Below are 17,722 nucleotides of genomic sequence, written 5' to 3' on the forward strand. Positions count from 1 at the left end.
ACCCGCAGCAAGGCCTGGGATCTTGGCCCTGCCCCAGTGCCTGCAGTGTTGGCTATAGGCTTCTCCGTAGCCTGGCCAAGTGACCTCCTTGTGCCCTGGGGGGCTTTCTGCCAGTTCCAGCCACCTACTTCTTGCTCAAGGCATTGGGTCAATGGGTTGCCACTTGGCACCGTGCTCGGGGTGTCATCTGAATGGGCAGAGTGGCCGTGTGCCCTCGTGGGAGGAATGACAAGCTTTGCATGAGAGAATCTCAGTCAATCTAGGTTCCAGGCTCAGCCACCCACTAACCAGTGATGGCTTGATCTCAGGCAAGTCTCTTTACCTCCTGAGCATCAACTTTCCTCACCTGTAGAGGGGAGGTGTGATTCAGAGTGAAGACAGTGGCCACGGCTGCTTTCCAGATACCAAGCTCTGCCATTCCCCTGACCATCATGCTTTTATCAAGCCAGGCAAGAAGCAGGCCTTTCATCTCCATAGTTCCAGAATTCCTAAGATCCCCTCTAACCCCTCGGGGCTCCAAGAAAAAGCCAGTTTCAGCTTAGAGGGAGCAGACAAGGGGAATCTGACCATGCTGACAACTTTCAGCCAGCTCTCCAAGCAGCCAAATGGGTCACTGGCTACAAACATCCCTAGGTTTGTAATGATCACAGGGCCTGTGGGCTCCTGGACACCTTTGGAATGGGCTTTGTGAGGCCAGATGCTCCACAGATTAAATTTCCAGGGAGGGAACAGCTGAGAAATAGTCTTGAGCTTTGCTAAGCCACTTCTGTGCTATGACAGCAAAAGGGGTGTGTGTGTGTGTGTGTGTGTGTGTGTTCTCCACTAATAAAAGGGAGGGGATAGGCAAAAGTGGGCGATTGTCCAATCCTGAGCCTCCCTCTCTCCTTCAATTTGCATCAGCCAATGGGACAGCTGGTGCTGCTGTGTTTTCCAGGATGGTGCTGGTAACAGAAGGAATATGATTAGTGTTGTGGAATTTTATGGTAGGGATTGGGGGTGGCTTTTTTTCCCCTCCTTTTAAAATAAAGTGATGTTTTGAAGAGTTGCCCTGGAGAACTGCTGAAAGCAGAGAGGCTGACAGATGTTTTTTGGTCATGTCAGACGAGGACAAGATTATTCAAGTGAGCGAGGGGTGTCTCTCCCCGTCAGCCGTGCTGTGGGGTTCCAGGGCTGTTCTGCCAGAAAGCGAGCAAGGGGCTGTAATCACAAACAGGCCAGGATCAGTTACAACCAGAAGTATTACTTTGGACTCTTGGCTTTGATGGGGAAGAATGCAGTTTTCCTTGCCCCTCCTCCCCCGTCCTTCTCAAGTTAAACAAGGTCTGTGAAAGCAATCACTCTGGGACTTAAAGAAAGGCCAAAATTCAAGCCAGCGCAGGGTCCCGAAGGCCCAGCATAGGAGAGTTCCACCAACATCCCCTCATTTGGGGGCAGGGGTTTGCCCGGCCCGTTTGCTGTTCCTCCTTGAAGTGAACTGGAGAAGCCCATTTTCCCTGAGTCTTTTTCGTCTACCTGGGGTATCCTCACCTCCGTCTTGCCCGCCAACCAAGCGTCTTGACCCTTCTGCATATTTAAGCTGGCATTTTCTGCATGTCTGCCATGTACTTAGCACAGTGGGGTGGGGATATAATGAAAATGGCTTAGCATATTGGAGCAGACCCTGACCAGCCTGTAAAGATAACAAAATAATGGGACTCTCACCCCTCCTAGCCCCAACCCAGCCCTGGGAGGCCTGCTTCTTATCCCCTTCCCCTTGCCTCGACCAGCACCTCCTCAGCAAGCATCAGATCAACTCCTTCACACTTGGGTGTACATAATACTGCTCCTGGAGTATTGACACTGTGAGGGGCATGCTTCCCCCTAGCCTTGGTAATGGGAGCAAAACCAGAGGTGGTGAATGCCTGGACCTCCTTGCCCAACAGAGCCAGATTGTAACTGACTGTTCTTTGGAGGACAGAGAGGAAGCTGACCTCTTCATCGGGGCTTTGCAAAGGGGGATGGAGCATCCAGGGCTCCTGCCGCAGTGCCTCCCTGATGAGTGCTTCACCCCGTTCTTCTGCTTCCACGCCAGCCCTGTGTCCCAGTCCTCACTGCACAGCTGACACAAACTCGCCTCCTTGGACTTAAAAAGCCTCCACTTTTGGTGGGGCCAGAGCGTCTTGTTGGTGCTGATGTGGCAGCTGGGAGGAGGATTCTAGCCTGCCCTCCATGCCCTGATCTCTTAGCCCCTTTGGGGCTGTCCCCCTACCTCAGGGGCCTAGATGGTGTCAGAGCCAGGTTTGGTAGGAACTCTGATCCAGAGACCAGGACAGAGAGAGGGGATGGAGACATCCACATCCTAGGCTAAGGGGCAGGCCAGGGTCGGGGAACAGGAGCTGATGACGATATTGCTCACTTCCGGGGAAGTGAATTAGAGCCTGCCATCGCTGAGGGATGGGACTCTGCTGCGGTGTGTTGGGCCTGTCACTGCAAAGGCATATTTAAAGGGGGGAACTCTTCAAGACCCACCTCGATTCCCAGACATCTGTTATCTTATTCCACCCAGGCCTCCCCACCTTAGAACCACTTCTAGAACAGAGTCTCTCCTCCAAGGGCCCTGTGGTGGTGGGATGACCCCATGGAGGCCAGGAGATGGGGTTCTGGAGGGCAGGCTAGGTCAGTGACTTCCCAGCTTCCTACCCTCTCTCTCTGCCATCAGGTACCAGGATCTTCCTGCTGACCCTGGTGTGGTGTTGATCACAGGCTGGCTCTCATTCAGAGTGGAGAAAACCAAACCATGCGATTAAGTGAGTGTGTAGTCAGGGGCTAGAAATGAGGCACTCATTCATTTCCCAACTTTTGTCTCCTGCTATGCACCAGACATCGAGGCACAGGGATGAGCAAGGACGGCTTGATCCCCATGTCATGGAGCCTTCAGTCTCATGGGGAAGGAGGGGACTGCAATTGCTGGTGTGCCAGAAGGCGGGGTGATGACTCTGCAGACCCTTCTCCTTTGAGTGTTGGGGGCAGGGTCACCAGAGATTGACAGGGCAAAGGTGGAAGGAGCTCTTTGATTGGTGTCCATGGGTGTCAGTCACTCCTGCCTGACCAATCATTGTAACTGTGGTGAGACTAGAATGAGACACCTGGCCACAGGCAGTCTCTGGGGCAACTGGACCAGGGGTGTGACCTTTTCTCCTTGGATTGGGGTAGGAGCTGTATTAGACCACATCTTAGGAACTAAGAAGACAAGATGTTGCCCAGAGGCAGGAGAAGCCCAGGGAGAGAACCTTCCTAAATCATACAAACCCAGCTGGGCTCCAGGATGGTCATCCCACGCTCAGGGTATTCCGGCCTCAACTTAACCCATTTGCTGCTTTCTGGATACCACTGATAGCAGAAACTCTGGAAAAGGCAAGAAAGGGATTGTTGAAGCCCCTCCTACATATCACGTGGTGAGCCAGACACCTCTGTGCTGTAATCACCGCCCCTGCCCTGTAAAGCACAGGTAGCATGACTTCCATTTTACAGGTGGGAAATTGAGGCCCAGAGAGTTAAGGTAGTTTGCCAGCTTCTTCCCCGCACACTCTGCTGCCTCTTGGTGAATCCTCTGTGGTTCCCTAGGACAGAAGCACCATGGTGGGAGAAGCTGTTTCTTCTGTGTAGCTTTTTCCCCACCCACCCTCTGGGGCTTGGAGGCAGCAGGGCTCTGGGGCTGCTCTTTCCGGAGGCCCCTCCATGAGTTGCACGCACCATGGAGGAGGGCTTCGTGTTCCCCGTATGAGACACCGTGGCTCCAAGAGTCCCAGTGGAGGTCTGCAGCCGGCCCATGAGGCTGCTTTGAGTGGGCTTGGGGAGGGGCCGCTAGTGCATAGAATCCCTCTGCATTCTTTCAGAAGCCTCACCCAGGGCATGGGCTTGTCCCTGGCGCTTGGCCTGTGGGACCTCCCTGAGCGTTGCTTTTCCATTCCTGTGAGGGGAGAGGCCCAAATGAAAATGGCCCAGTCAGGTGTGTGAGCAGACTGTGAGAGCTCACGGGTGGCAGCATTAGCTTACTGGGTGATCTTGGGCGAGTTAGGCAGCAAGCAACAGAAATCTCCCGGTCTCAGGTTCCTGTGGGCAAATCCCTCCAGGTGAGCTGAGGGTGCTGTGAATCAGAGATACCTCCCCAATTTAGGGGACTGGAGGAGGGAACACTGCCCAGGGGCTGAAGAGCTGTGCTGGACTCTAGCCCGGCAGAAGGCCCCGGGGCCAGAGGAATGGGAGCTGTAGAGCAGATGCCCAGCGCTGACCCCAGGGGCTGGAATCAGAGATAACTGAGGCCAGGGGAAGCAGGAGGGACTGTGGTGTGGATGGAGAAGCCAGGCAAGGTGGAGGAAGCCTTGTGCCCATCTGTCATTGCATTTTGTGTTCAACAGCTGCTCACTGAGTCTTCTTTGTCAAACACTGAGCCAGGCAGGAGCTCAACAGGATGCCAAGATGAGCAAGACTTGGCCTTTGTCCTCAAAGAGCTCTTGGTCTAGCTGGGGTGACAGCCAACCCAAGCCTAAGGTCAGGGTGTCAGGGGAACATAAGGGCACGAGAGCAGAAGGGCAGCTTATGGGGAGACACTGGAACTTCGCAAAGGTAATGGTTTTGAAAGATGAGGCCCGGGCACAGTGATGGATCAGAAAGACCAACATATTTGGGGCTTCTGAGCTCTGCTGAGTGTGCACAAAAAAGCAAGATAGAGGGCGTGTTTGTTTGTTTGTTTTTTAAAGAAAACACTAGTACAGGTGCTACTCAGACTGTTTAATTGCATGCCTGCTGCTTTATAATGCCTGAGGTTTGGGAAACACAGTTACAGGACCCCAGGCGGGACACTCCCGGGTACCATTCTTCTCCCACAGTCTCCTAGGGTGACACCAATGGCTCCCAAATCCCAACTGGGAAAGAAGCCTGGAAAAGCATCAGCATTCATGGTGGCTGCTCCCCACACCACGTGGAAGAATCCACGTTGTCAGAGAGCTGTTGACGTCAGGCGGTGCAGGTTTTTGCAAGACCTCTATTTAAAATTCCCCAGAAATTAAAGAAGGAGGGTTTGGAGGGAGGAATGCCCTAGACAAATTGTGGAGTGGGTTTGTCTTGTTTATGGACGTGGTCTTTAAAGTTGCAATTGCCCCTGTTTATTTTTGCGCCAATTGAAGAGGGGCTGAACTCAGCTAGAAGGGAGGGGACGGTTGTCAGTCTAAGGCTTTTAGTTGAAACCACCTCAATTCTGGGACCAAGAAGCCTCCGTTTTTAGCAAAGAGAGAAAAGGGGAAAAATATACAAACTCATCCACGTGTACTTCTTAGGCACTGGAGTAAGCTAGTTGAAAGGATAAGGATAACCCCTTATATTTCAAATGACTGGTAACAGCTACAGAGGGTTCCCTCAGCTCTTTTCTCCAGACTGGATATACTCATATAAGACACCAAAAACGTTGCTAGGGGGCCCCCATTCTTTTCTTTTCTTTTTTTTTTTAAATGTTATTTATTTATTTATTTATGGCTGCGTTGGGTCTTCGTTTCTGTGCGAGGGCTTTCTCTAGTTGTGGCAAGCGGGGGCCACTCCTCATCGCGCTGCGCGGGCCTCTCACTATCGCGGCCTCTCTTGTTGCGGAGCACAGGCTCCAGACGCGCAGGCTCAGTAGTTGTGGCTCACGGGCCTAGTTGCTCCGCGGCATGTGGGATCTTCCCAGACCAGGGCTCGAACCCGTGTCCCCTGCATTGGCAGGCAGACTCTCAACCACTGCGCCACCAGGGAAGCCCCCCATTCTTTTCTTTTTGATTTCTCAGCATAACCCTGGTAAGTACATGCTACTTAATATCCTCATCTCACTAGGGAGGATACTTCATCCTCTTTTGTCAGCCATTTTGGATGACCAAGTATTGTTCTAGCTCAAAATCGGTTTCCTAAAAAGGTCACCCGCGCAACACTGTGGTACACGGGGTGCTTTTAGATGGTACAGAGAGGCAGTATTAAACATTTCCGCAACACACGGTGAAAAAAAACTTTGTCCTGTCCTGTTTCAGTTCTCTTCCAAGCCTGATTTATCTCCGCCTGATGGTCGACTCTCTCTGACCGCTCTCTAATAAATCTCCCTCTGTAACAAAAAGGAAGCAGGCTACAGACGTAGCCTCTTCGGTCACAGCACAGCTCGAATTTACTCTGTTGCTTTGTTCTCTGTAATTTTATGGTTGGGGCTGGTGGTCCTAATTGTTTATTCACGATGGCAATCCGAAGTTTCCTCAACAAATTATTTTCTTGAAGTTAAAAAACAAAGGGAGATTGCTTTAAACATATATTTACTATGTGAACCACAGTATATGTAGTTCAAGGATATGGCAAAAGTCATCCATGGTGTGGAAATATCTGAGGTTTCAGAAATGCTGATCCAAAGTCACTCTCTCCCGGCAGAGCCCTCGGGGGAGATCTCGTGCCAGAAAACTCTGTCAGCCAGGGTGCCCCTGCCTCGCCCTGCTATGTGGGCTCGGAGAGGGTGAGGGAGAGGCTACCTAGAGATGGGGGCAGAAATCACCCGTTAGCCCCTTCCTGGGGGAGCATGGCAAGAGGGGGAAAGGCCATGCCCACGACTCTCCTGAGAACTGGGTCTGCTTTGTGGACACTGGCCGAATGGAGGAGAAGCAGGTGAGGGACTGGTTCCCCGGCTCACTGGTCAGATGGAAATTCAGGGAACCTAACAGAGAGAGCAGGCGGTGTTGGTCTCTTTCTGCGAAGGTAGCAACAGCTGGAGTCGTTTTTAAGCGGAGCTGCGTGGCTGCTGTACTGGGAGCCAGACGCGGGTGCCCGTCCCGGCCCTGCTCCATTTTAGCCAGCACCTGGGTAAGTCACCCAGTCCGGGTGCTTCCTAACGCAGCCTAAGATTTCGCCGGCTTATGGTCCACCCCCCAAACTCCAGGAACTTTCTCATCCTTGCTGCCAAGTAGGGTGACCCATGCAACCCAAATGCCTGAGACACTCCCAGCTGGCACCTAGTATTTTGGCATAAATATGAATAATGCCCCCATAGACTCCAAAAAGTTTAGACAGTGACGTATAACACCGCTGTCCTGATCCATGTCCTTTTGTCTCTCTGTTTACTCCTTTTCTCTTGTCAGATTTGACCTGTCATTACCATCTGTTCAGATCTTTTTTTTTTTTTTTTTTTGGCTCCTGGTCCTGGCACAGCTTTTACTAAATGAGATGGTGCGGCCAACACAGCTTCCGTCCTTGTACTATGTCTGATTAAAACATCCAACGGCACAGGTTCCCAGTGGGTGTAACCAGTGAGTTGTCACGCCCTCTTTGGATGTGACCTCTGTGGTCGGCCATCAGCTGCGAATCTATTGCTGCAGCCCTGCAGCCCCCAGCAGGATCATGAGAGCCCCAGGTCCAGGTGGCTCAGCTGTGACACATCCCAGACCCGCCGGGCCAGCTGTTCATGTCTTACCAGAATCCTACATGGTCTGGCCCCCTTCCTTCCTGTTGTCTCTACTCAGGGCTGCCTTGGTCATGCTCAGAACCGCTTTCCAGGCTCTCCAGCCACCCCTCAGGGAACCCAGGTTTCCCTTCATCAGGACCCATATTGAGGTCACCTCTCTACTCTGGAATCTACCTTCTGCTTTGAAAGTTGGGACTGTGGCCCATTCTGCATCCTCTGGCCTCGCTCCCACCTCCGTGTCTTTCAGGGCTGCTCACGGTGGCCTGGCAGGCTCTCGATCAAGTGCTCTCTGGCCTTTTCTCACGCCAGCTAGTGAGAGCTCGCGGAGGGCAGCTGTCCGTGCCACCTCCATCTCCGCCTTCCGGCCATTTGCCCACCACCCTCCCGGTCAGTGCCCTCCAGTGTGAGCCCCTGACTCCGGAGGGGAAACGCCGAGCTTCGGACAGGTGCCCCGCAGGCCCCCTTCCCCATAGAGCCACACAGTCTGCGCCCGCGCTCAGTCTCTTCCAACTTCCCTCTTTCTTACTCTCCCTCTTGCCTGGAACATCAGGGGAAACACCCTTTTGTTGCCCTGAACATTTTTTCAGGGATCCACATGTGAGACTTTAACCTTCCTGTGATTCTGAGAGGTCCACACCTTCCTTCTCTGTTTTTCTCGCTGCTGCCCCTCCCTCCATCTGAATGCCTCACTCACCCTGCAGAACCACATCTCGCCCACCGTTTGCATCCTTTACAATCATGGCAGAAAATACCTTTTTGCAATCCTACCCTCCTGAGCCACCTTCTGTTCAGGGTAGTTGGAGGACAGTGACATTGAAGGTGATTGCCCCTCTCACCGTCATCTGGAAGAATCCCCACCGTGAAGCGTGGTGAGCATTACTGATTAGGGCTGCATGTACTCCCATCACCTGCCCATCCTGTTCCTCCTGCCAGATTGCCGTCTCCCCTCCTTCCTTCCCTCCAGATTTAATCTGAGGTTCAGTTCAGGTCTCCTCTCTTCTAAGAGTTCTTCCCTGACTACTCAGTTTCATCTCTGATGTCTGCAGTTTTCTCAAATGTTGCATCAACAATCACTGTGTCTATGGCATGAGGCTGCCTGGGTCACCCTGTCCCCGCCCCCAACCTGTGCCAAGCACAGAACCAGATCTTCAGTAGAGACCTTCTAAGGTCAAGGCCAAGTAACAGTGACACCAAGAGGCTTTCTCTCCAAGAAACTCCAGATACCTAAGACCGCCTGCCTCCCTGCCCAGCCCTGACACCAGTCATTGAGAGGCATTGAGGTCTTGGTTCCTTCTTTAAAATTCGCTGTGGTTTGCACTTAAACTTTAGTGATAGCTCTTTGGTGCGCCTTGCTAGGAACCAGGCACTATTCCGAACGCTTTTCATAGATTTACTCATCCACCAATACAGTGAGATGTAGGCATACTATAGGTCCATTTTACAGTCAAGGAAATTGAGGCGATTGCTCAAAATCATGCAGCTCTAGTAAGCAGCAGAGCTGGGATTTAAACCCAGGCAACCTCACTCGAGAGCCCTTGCTTAAAGACATGATTCTCCTCTACCCATCATTTTCACATGTGCCCCCTCTCTGCCTTCTGCTGGGTGCCTCGCTCATGACCTTGGCCTGCCCAGACCCAGTGCTGGACTTCTGGGCTCATCCAGTGTGGTGGGCAGGCTGGAGCAGGGTTGGGGGAGGAGTGGCAGTGGCCCAGTTCTTGCTGTCTTCTTGCCACGGATCTACAGAGCCTTCCAAACTGTGACGTAACAGCCTGTGCTAATGGTCTTGGAATTCAGGCCTCAGGCGCCCAGGGAAGGTTCTGGGGCCCTGGTGGCCTGAGAGCCCCATCTGGGGGAAGGGGAGGCTGTGGGCAACAGAGAGGAGGGTAGGGGCCAGAGGTGGGACCAGAGGAATGGGTCAGGCAGGAAGGCAGGGAGGTACTTTGAGAGGGGCTAGGGGAGCCTCTCCGAGGAGGCCGGTGACTAGGAGGGACCGTCACCCGCTCCTGTTTGCTTTGGACTGTAGAGGCCACGTGCTGTGAGCTGGAGTGTGTCTTGGCAAGAGGCCGCAGTGACAGAGCCTTCTGACCAGGGGAGGCCTGGCCCAGGGTGGCCTCCTTTCATTGTTCTTAAAGGCACAGCATGCCGTGGACGGCCTGCATTTCCCACATCTCTGGCCGCTCTCGGGTAGAAGCCTCAGATCTGCCCCAAGGTTATGGGAAGGGGATCAGGGCAGAAGCAGTCCCTTAAGGCTCAGCCTTGTGCCAGGTGTAGTGTGGCCAGGTGGGCAGGGCTGGTGACATGTGCCTGGCCAGGCCCCCTTCAGCCCCCTTCATCCTCAGCATCTCCCCTCCATCCACCATTCGGTGCCCGCAAATTCTTCATCCCCTTCTCCAAACCACTCCAAGGAAAGGACACGAGAATGCCTGGACATTTCACTCTCACGAAGGGGCCAAAGCCTGAGCCAAGCGTACATGGAGAATGGGGGCAGGTATTCGAGGCCTGGGACTGTGCCTCTGCTCCTGGCTCCATCACCCCTTGCCCGCCTGCACATGGAAACCCTCGCATAAGCCTGGGCATACAGTAGCACTGCACACAGAGATACCCTGGGTTAGACCATGTGAAGGACCAGGCGGGGAAGAAAAGGCAGGCTCGGAGGTTACCTCAAGGCTGCTGTGTTCCAAACTCCGCCCAGTCTCTCTCATCCTGCCCGATATCCTCTGGGTAGGTGCCCAGGGCTAGTGGGAGGCAGCCCCGCCTTCTCGCTGGCCCCAGCGCCAGTGCACAGGTTGTGTCTGCGCCCATCTTGGGTGCTGTGCAGGGAGAGAGAGAGGAGGAGAGCCTGCATCCTGACTGTGGGTTGTTCTCTGCAGCATCCCGATGCCTAGAACAGGGCTTGGCACATGCCAGGTGCTCAGTAAAGGTTGGTTGTTGAGTACACCATGTGTCTTCAATGCACCAGCCCAAGTGCACCACAGGATGCCAGGCAACCCTATGGGCAGCTCATACTATTTTCTAATTAATTAATTAATTAATTAATTTTTTTTTTTTTTTTTTTTTTTGGCTGTGTTGGGTCTTCGTTTCTGTGCAAGGGCTTTCTCTAGTTGCGGCGAGCGGGGGCCACTCTTCATCGCGGTGCGCGGGCCTCTCACTATCGCGGCCTCTCTTGTTGCAGAGCACAGGCTCCAGAAGCGCAGGCTCAGTAGTTGTGGCTCACGGGCCTAGTTGCTCCGCGGCATGTGGGATCTTCCTGGACCAGGGCTCGAACCCGTGTCCCCTGCATTGGCAGGTGGATTCTCAACCACTGTGCCACCAGGGAAGCCCCCAGCTTATACTATTGCGATAGGGAGGTCAGACCTGTTCCCGGTCACCAGTGAGTACGTGGTGAAGCCAGGATCCAAACTGAGGTCTATCTTGGAAGAGGGGCTAAGAGGTGCCTGCGGGCTGAGTCCTGGGGTGAGCAGGGTGGGGAGACCTCATGGAGGACAGCACCTCGAAGGACGGGGGGAGTTTCAGAGGGAGAGGGAGGAGCAGGGTCCCCCTCCCCCACCAGCTGTCTTGTTCTAGTCTGAGCCGTGACCTCAGAAGACTTTATTAACATGCTGATTGCATGCAGCTGGCCTCCTCTGGCCCTAATGAGCTCATTATCCACTCTCATTAAGGAGGCCATTGTGGCCTGGTCACCCTAGGGACAGCAGTGGCCTGGGAGTGCCCCTCGCTTCCTGCCACCCTTGGCCAGGCTCAGCCCCCTTCTAGAGAGGCTAAGGCCCCCAGTCCCTCTCCCAAGTCCTCCCATCCCCTCCCTCTGTCTGTCTCCATCTCTGACTCCCTCCGTGTTTGTGTGTGTGTGTGTGTGTGTGTGTGTGTGTGTCTGTCTGTATGTGTATCCGTGCCTCACTCTGTTTCTAGCTCCACCCTTTCCACCCCAGTGTCAGCACTGGGAAGCCCCAGTTAGAGTCAGTTTGAAAGGGCTTTGAAATTGGCCAAACAGCTAAAGACTATGCTCAGCCTGGACAGAGGGAGAGCCTGCCTTCTGGGCCTGAGCTTTTGCCTGTTGTGGCTGAGGGGCTCCCTGCCCCACCTGGCATGGGTAGTCCTCCAGCGCTGCCCTGAGCTGGAGGTGCTGGCCAGGCCACCCGGTGCTGCCTTCTCCCACCCTCGGCCCCTGAGCCATCGTGAAGTGGGTTTTAGTGAGTCCCACTGAGCGGGTCGGATGCTATGACAGGTGACATTGCTGTTCTTTCTGGGCCTTTGCCTCCTGGAGAGGGCTGGGCCCTGGCCTATAGGCCAGCCTCGCTGAATTCTGTTCTTCCCTGGCACTGTGGACACGCGGTCCTCACAGAAGGAGAGGCCAGGGTGAGGCGGCTCTCGGACACTTGGCCAGTTCAGCTCCCAGATGATGTCCCCAGCCTGGGGGCTTAGCCTGGAGCCGCCAGAAGGAAGCCTCCTGTACGTCCAGCATCTGAGTGCTCCTGGACATCAGCTTGCAGTTTCCCATTCAAAAGAATGGACATGGTAGCCCTCTCGTGCCCCATCTGGGGGGCATCTCAGCATAAGGCACTCCAGCTGGGAAGACCTACCTGAGCAGTGGCCTGGCTGGCACTGGTAGAGCATGGCTGCCAGGCTGGGGTGCCGGGGTGTGTAAGGGGCCTCCCAGCTAGCCCAGGCCCCTTGGGGGCTCCCCACCAACTCCTGTTCCACTAAGTCCTCTGCCCCCACAACAAAAAAGAGCCTGCTCCCCTCTTGCCTGGGAACCAGGGTTGGCTTCTTGGGAAAAGGCCAAGTCTGACAGCCTGTCGGGGAACAACTGCCCCCAACTGGGCACAGGTGTGGCCACTTCATGAGTCCAAAGCTCAGTCCTTTAGTAAAACCTTGCTGAATTTCCTTTCCCAAGAACGGAGGCTAGGAGGATAGAAGAGGAAGGCTAGCAGAGGCCAGCTTGGAGTTTGGATCCATCTTCCGAGGACATGAGACATTGTGAGACATTGTGGCTCAGGCCGGTCCCTGGGCATCCATGAGTGCTGGCCACCTTACCTCCCACGTCCTATGGCTTTAGTCCTTCGTTCAGTAAAGCTCATGGCTTCCATTTAATGGGCGCCTGCTGGTGTGCCAGGCCCCACGCGGTGTTCTTTATCTCATCCTCACGCTAGCCTGTGTGGTAATCTTACCATTTTACAGATGAGGAAACCAAGGCTCAGAAAGGTTAAGTCACTTTCTTGAGGCCACAGAGCATGGAAGTGGCAAAGATGGGATTCAGAGTCAGATCTTTGGCTCCAGCACTTAGGCTCTGTGCCTCAGTTTCCTCATCTGCTGTTGTGCTTGCTGCAAGCTCGGCTCTGCCCTAGAGACAAAATAGACGCGATACTTAGAGTCCCAACAAGACTTATTCTCAGAGTGCACAAGCTGCTGTGAATTGTGGGGGTGATGCTTTGGACGCTATTGGGACTTGGGGGTCAGTCAGGGAGGGCTTCCTAAAGGAGAAAGGAGGCTGCAGGACCTCTGTGCTGGGGAGCTGTGTGAGCTGAAGGACAGGAGCCAGGCCGAGGGGGCCCTGAGACATGTAGGGCAAGGAGGAAAACCCCAGGGACATCTCCCCCTGGCCCCATTTCTCACCATGCTTGCTATCATGCATTGCATCAGCTGAGAAAAGAGCAAGCCATATTGCAAAAGATAGCGCCTTCCATTCTTCTGAAACCCCTGAAGACAGCCCCCAAGTTCCATAGATAGCAGTAAACGCACACACACATCAGTTAACCAAGCTGTATTGAGTACCTCCTGACATACTCCTTGGGCACACACACCACCTGGCCACCCATGGGTGCTGACTCTGTTAGTCTAGAATACCAAATACCCACCACCACCCTGATCAGAGCTCAGGGTTTTCAGCTCCTGCTCTGTGCTAGGCCCCAAGCTAAGCTACTTATGTCTCATCTGTTCATTTCAACAACCTTGGGAGGTGGCCTCAATTTACTACTCCTATATCAGAGAGGAGAGACTGAGGCTCAGAAAGGTCTAGTAATTTTCCCCAAATCACACAGCTAGGAAGTTGCATGCCAGGACCTGAATTTGAGTCTTTCTGACCCTAGATTCCTAATTATTACCCTCTACCCCCAGAGGATCCTCACCTGTAGACATAGACTCTCAAACCTGCAACTCGACTCATGGTGTACGCACAGAAAGCAAACACTCAGCGACGTGGACATACCCACTCACAGGTGGCACATATATAAAGCACCAGTATTCAGGGACACTCGTTCTCAGGGAGTCACCTCTGCGCACTTGCATACCACAGATGTGCACCTAATCCACTTCTGTGGTGGTTAAGAATATGGGTTGTGAAGGTAGACTGCTTGGTTTTGAGTCCAGCTCTGCGTCTTCCTAATTGTGATCTATTCTGCCTCAGTTGCCACATCTGTCAAGTGGGGATGATGACGATAGTAAAACATAAGGTTCTTGAAGATTAAATCAAGTAATGTGTGTAATGTTAGCTCCTGACAGAGCGCCCTTCTCAGCGTCTGACCGTAATCATCATCATGTGATGCATGTACAGACACACCTCTGTTGCAGGTGCACAGGCAGCCATCCACGCATGTGTGTGTGGACATAACCTACCTCCCACTATGTGCCTCTGCAGGAACGAGGACACGGTGTGTGCTGGAGGGGAGCCTGGGAGCCCCGAGGGCTGGCTGACGTCTAAGTCCTCTTGGCCAGCTGGGCTGCCCCCACGGTGGTTCAGGCTCTAATTGCTCCTTGGTGGAGCGGCAGTGACCTTGGTCAGGAGCCCCAGTTGCAGCATTTGACGTCTGAGCTGCTGGCATCTGGGAGAGGCCTGTCAGCAGCTGTGGGTGGGTGCGGGCCCCGGGAGCCTCCCCCAGAGGCCCAACTGTGTAACTCGTGCCAGGGCTCCCAGGAGGTCTGCGTGTAGCTGGGTAGGCACCTCTGCCCCTGTTCAGCCACGCCTGCCTGGGCGGTGACTGAACCTGTCCACCTTTGCTTCGCGGAGGTGCCTACAGCCCAGCCAGTGGCAAGGTCTTCTCTGCAGGGCCTGGTGCAGGAGGGACCTGAGACTTAAAGCCACACAGCCCAGCTCTGTGTGTGTCAGGGCTGGAGTGGAAGTCCAGGCCAGTGTTCTTGGGCAAGGTCGGCAGGTCCACAAAGCCGTGAGGGTGGTGAGAGTCTCAGCCCCAAGTCTTGGGAGTGCAGCAGGAGAATAGGATCCTAAGTTGCTGCCCTGGGGTGCGATGATCACAGTCAGCCAGTAATGTGGCCCACGCTCCATAGAAACTTGTGGTGCAACAGAGATCTTGAGGTGGGAAGGACTCAGAGACAGCCCTGGCACCTCCAAGGGGCACCCAGGTGTTGTGAGGCGCAGACCATCGTGCCGCCCTGCCCATTGGGCACCTCGGCCACACTCTCGGCCCCTCGGCAAGTCCCTGCCCAGGTCACCCTGAGTGCCAGGCCTATGCAGTAGAGGTAGGAGGAGGGCCAGCCCTGCCCTGCCCCTGAGAGATTCTCTGCACAGACAAGTCCAGATCCATCCCTCCATCACCGATCTCTGGCTCCTGGGGGGAGGGAGGGAGCAGAAAGTACATGGAAGGTTCCCAAAGGGTGAAGTTAGGAGGGAGGGGAAACAATGCCACCAGCAGAAAAGAGCCCTAAATCCTGGGATTATGAGGCCCTTGGAGCCAAGGAGAAAGGTCCATGCAGGGCCCTGGTCTGGAGATGGCCATGGGAAGAGGTCAGGAGAGGGGACAGCAAGAGGTCAGCAGGCTGGTGGTCTTGCTTCACATATGTGAGGACACAGACAAACTTGGATGGGACTGATGGAGAAATCCCCTGCAAGCCCTCCTGGTACCCATGGAGGGGCTTACCTCATTCACCTCTGCTGAGGATGACTTTGGAGCCCAGATTCCAGAAGTAGAGAGAGGGCTTAGGAGACAGTCAGCCCAGCCATCCAGGAGATCACCAAGTCACCTTCTTTCCTGGGAAGCCATGGGGTCACACAAGGAAAGGAGAGACTATGCTCCCACTGAGACAGCAAGTAGGTTGTTTCAGAGGATGGAGTTGGCGGTGGACACACCTTGGTGTAGAAAGAGAGGCTGAGAGGGGCTGGGCATGGGAGAGATCTTGGCAAATCCTCCACGAGACACATGCATCCAAGCTCCGCTGTTTCTCCAGGCACATCCCTGTTCTGTCTGATGACAATAAGGTCCCTGGCCCCAGCCCAGGCCCATCCTGGGGAAACCGTCTCCTGGGAAGAAGAGCTTCCCTTTGAGACTAGGCCTTCAGGGCACTTCCTTGGCCTACTGGGACTTGGCTTGGCTTTGGAGGCTGGAACTGGTCTTTCATCTCCCCGGACACAGTTTGGTGAGGGTCTGGAGGATGTGGTAACCAAAACCTTTGAGCTTTTGGCATTGGGACCTGGACTTGGGCAGGCATGTGAGAGCCTCAGCCTTCCAGACCCTCGCAAAAGTGACTCCAAGTTGGGAATTGTGATGCCTGCTCTTTGGGGCTCTTGGAGCTTATCCTGTGAGCGGGAGGTCGGGGAGGTACCGCTTACCCAGAGTGGCTCAGAGGGCTTCATCCTTACATGCCAAAATCTGTGGTGGCAGGTGCCCAGTGGGCTTGGGTTTTGTTCTCCAGACTTGATTCATGATGGTGGACCTTTGATTATGAACCTTGCTGATTGCTGGGTAGGGATGGCATTAGTGAGTGAGTGAAACCCACTCTGGCTCAGTGGAACAGCCCAGGAAGGTCACTGGCTCACTGTAATTAGCAAGTCCAACAGGGCAGTCTGGCTTTAGCGCACCTGCGCCCCAGGGTCAAGTGATGGTCATCAGGACTGACTTTCTCCATCTCCTGACTTTGTTTTATTGACTTAACTCTCAGGACATCTCTTCCCACACACCCCTGCGATTCCTGGTTAACGTGGGATTTAGGGTTCAGGTCGCCAGAGCACCCATGTCAGTTCCTGGAAAAGCCCTGAACCATTAGTGTCCGGGGAAGTGGCAGACCAGTCAGAACGACTCCTGTGGTCTAGGTGGCAGGGCCGCAGGGCAGGAGCCTCTATGAGGTCGGGAGCTCTGTCCCATGACCTCCAGTCGGGCTCTGTGGAAGAACACTGGGCCCGGGGCCTCTTGGCAGAGACTGTTGGGGTTCCTGAGAGTGTTCCCCCAGAGCCTGCGAGAAGGGGAGAAGACATCCCAGGCAGAGACCCCTCTGGCTTCTTTGGGGTCTCTCGGCCACAGCCTCCTGAGCAGCTGCGGTGCTGTGGCCTGGGCGTCAGGGAGGATGGCGGTGCTGCCCCAGGCAGGTAGGCCCAGAGGGTGCACGTGGCCATGGGTGTTGTGAAGGTGGCCCACACCCATCCCACTTGGGGGAAGGACAAGGGAATTGACCTGAATCTGGCAGAGGGAGGGAAAGAAGGCATCTATCCCAGGTTCCGGAGGGGCAGTGACCCAGCTAAGGGCTGGACCGCAGAAGTCCAGACGGTTGTCTGAGACTTTAACTTTTTTTTTTTTTTTTTTAAAGACTTTGGTTTTTTTAGAGCAGTTTAAGTTCCCAGGAAAATTGAGTGGAAGGTACCGAGGTGTCTCATATACACCTGCCCCCGCGCACGCACAGCCTGCCCCATCCTCAGCCTCCCGCACCAGAGTGGTGCATTTGTTACAACTGATGAACCTGCACTGACACATCCTAGTCACCCAGAGTCCCTAGTTTACATTAGGGTTCGCTCTTGGTGCTAGACGTTCTGTGGGTGTGGACAAACGTATAAGGACATGTATCCAACATTATGGTATCATACAGCTGTCATGGTGTTTCATAGGTTTTGCAGAGCTGCACGCAGAGTGTTGTGGAACTTCCTGGAAAGGGTGGGGTGCAGTGAGCATTCAAGACTAGACCACAGGCTGTTTGCTCTCCCAGGCCTGTGACATGGAGCATCGGAAGTTGAAGACCTAGGTGCTGACCCTGGGTGCTGAGGTCCTGTGCAGTGGTGGGGCTTCTGTCCTCTGTCCCTCTCCACTGCTGTCACAGCAGCACCCAGGCAGCCTCCTCCACCTCCCAGGGCTAAGCCCAGCTGGGAGCGCCTGGAGGTCCCCTTGTGCCCCCTCCTCGGGCAGCCACTCACTGCTGTGGCCACGTGGTGATGGGGCCTCAGTGCTGGCCAGGGAGGAACCCTGGGGTCTCCTGACAGGCTACAGTCCAGGTTTGGAAATGCTGAGCTCTGTCACGGATAGAAAAGAGAACTGGTACCAAAATGGCTTTGGAGGCAAGTAGTGG

General features: G+C 54.4%; 1 protein-coding gene across 3 annotated transcripts in view; it reads left to right on the plus strand.

Moving 5' to 3' along the window:
- SH3PXD2A (SH3 and PX domains 2A) overlaps positions 1-17,722 on the plus strand; it is a 234,468-nt gene that overhangs the window by 192,614 nt on the left and 24,132 nt on the right. The gene's annotated exons all lie outside the window — the stretch shown is intronic.

Source organism: Eubalaena glacialis, chromosome 1 (assembly GCF_028564815.1).
Source record: "Eubalaena glacialis isolate mEubGla1 chromosome 1, mEubGla1.1.hap2.+ XY, whole genome shotgun sequence".
Taxonomy (NCBI): Eukaryota; Metazoa; Chordata; class Mammalia; order Artiodactyla; family Balaenidae; genus Eubalaena; species Eubalaena glacialis.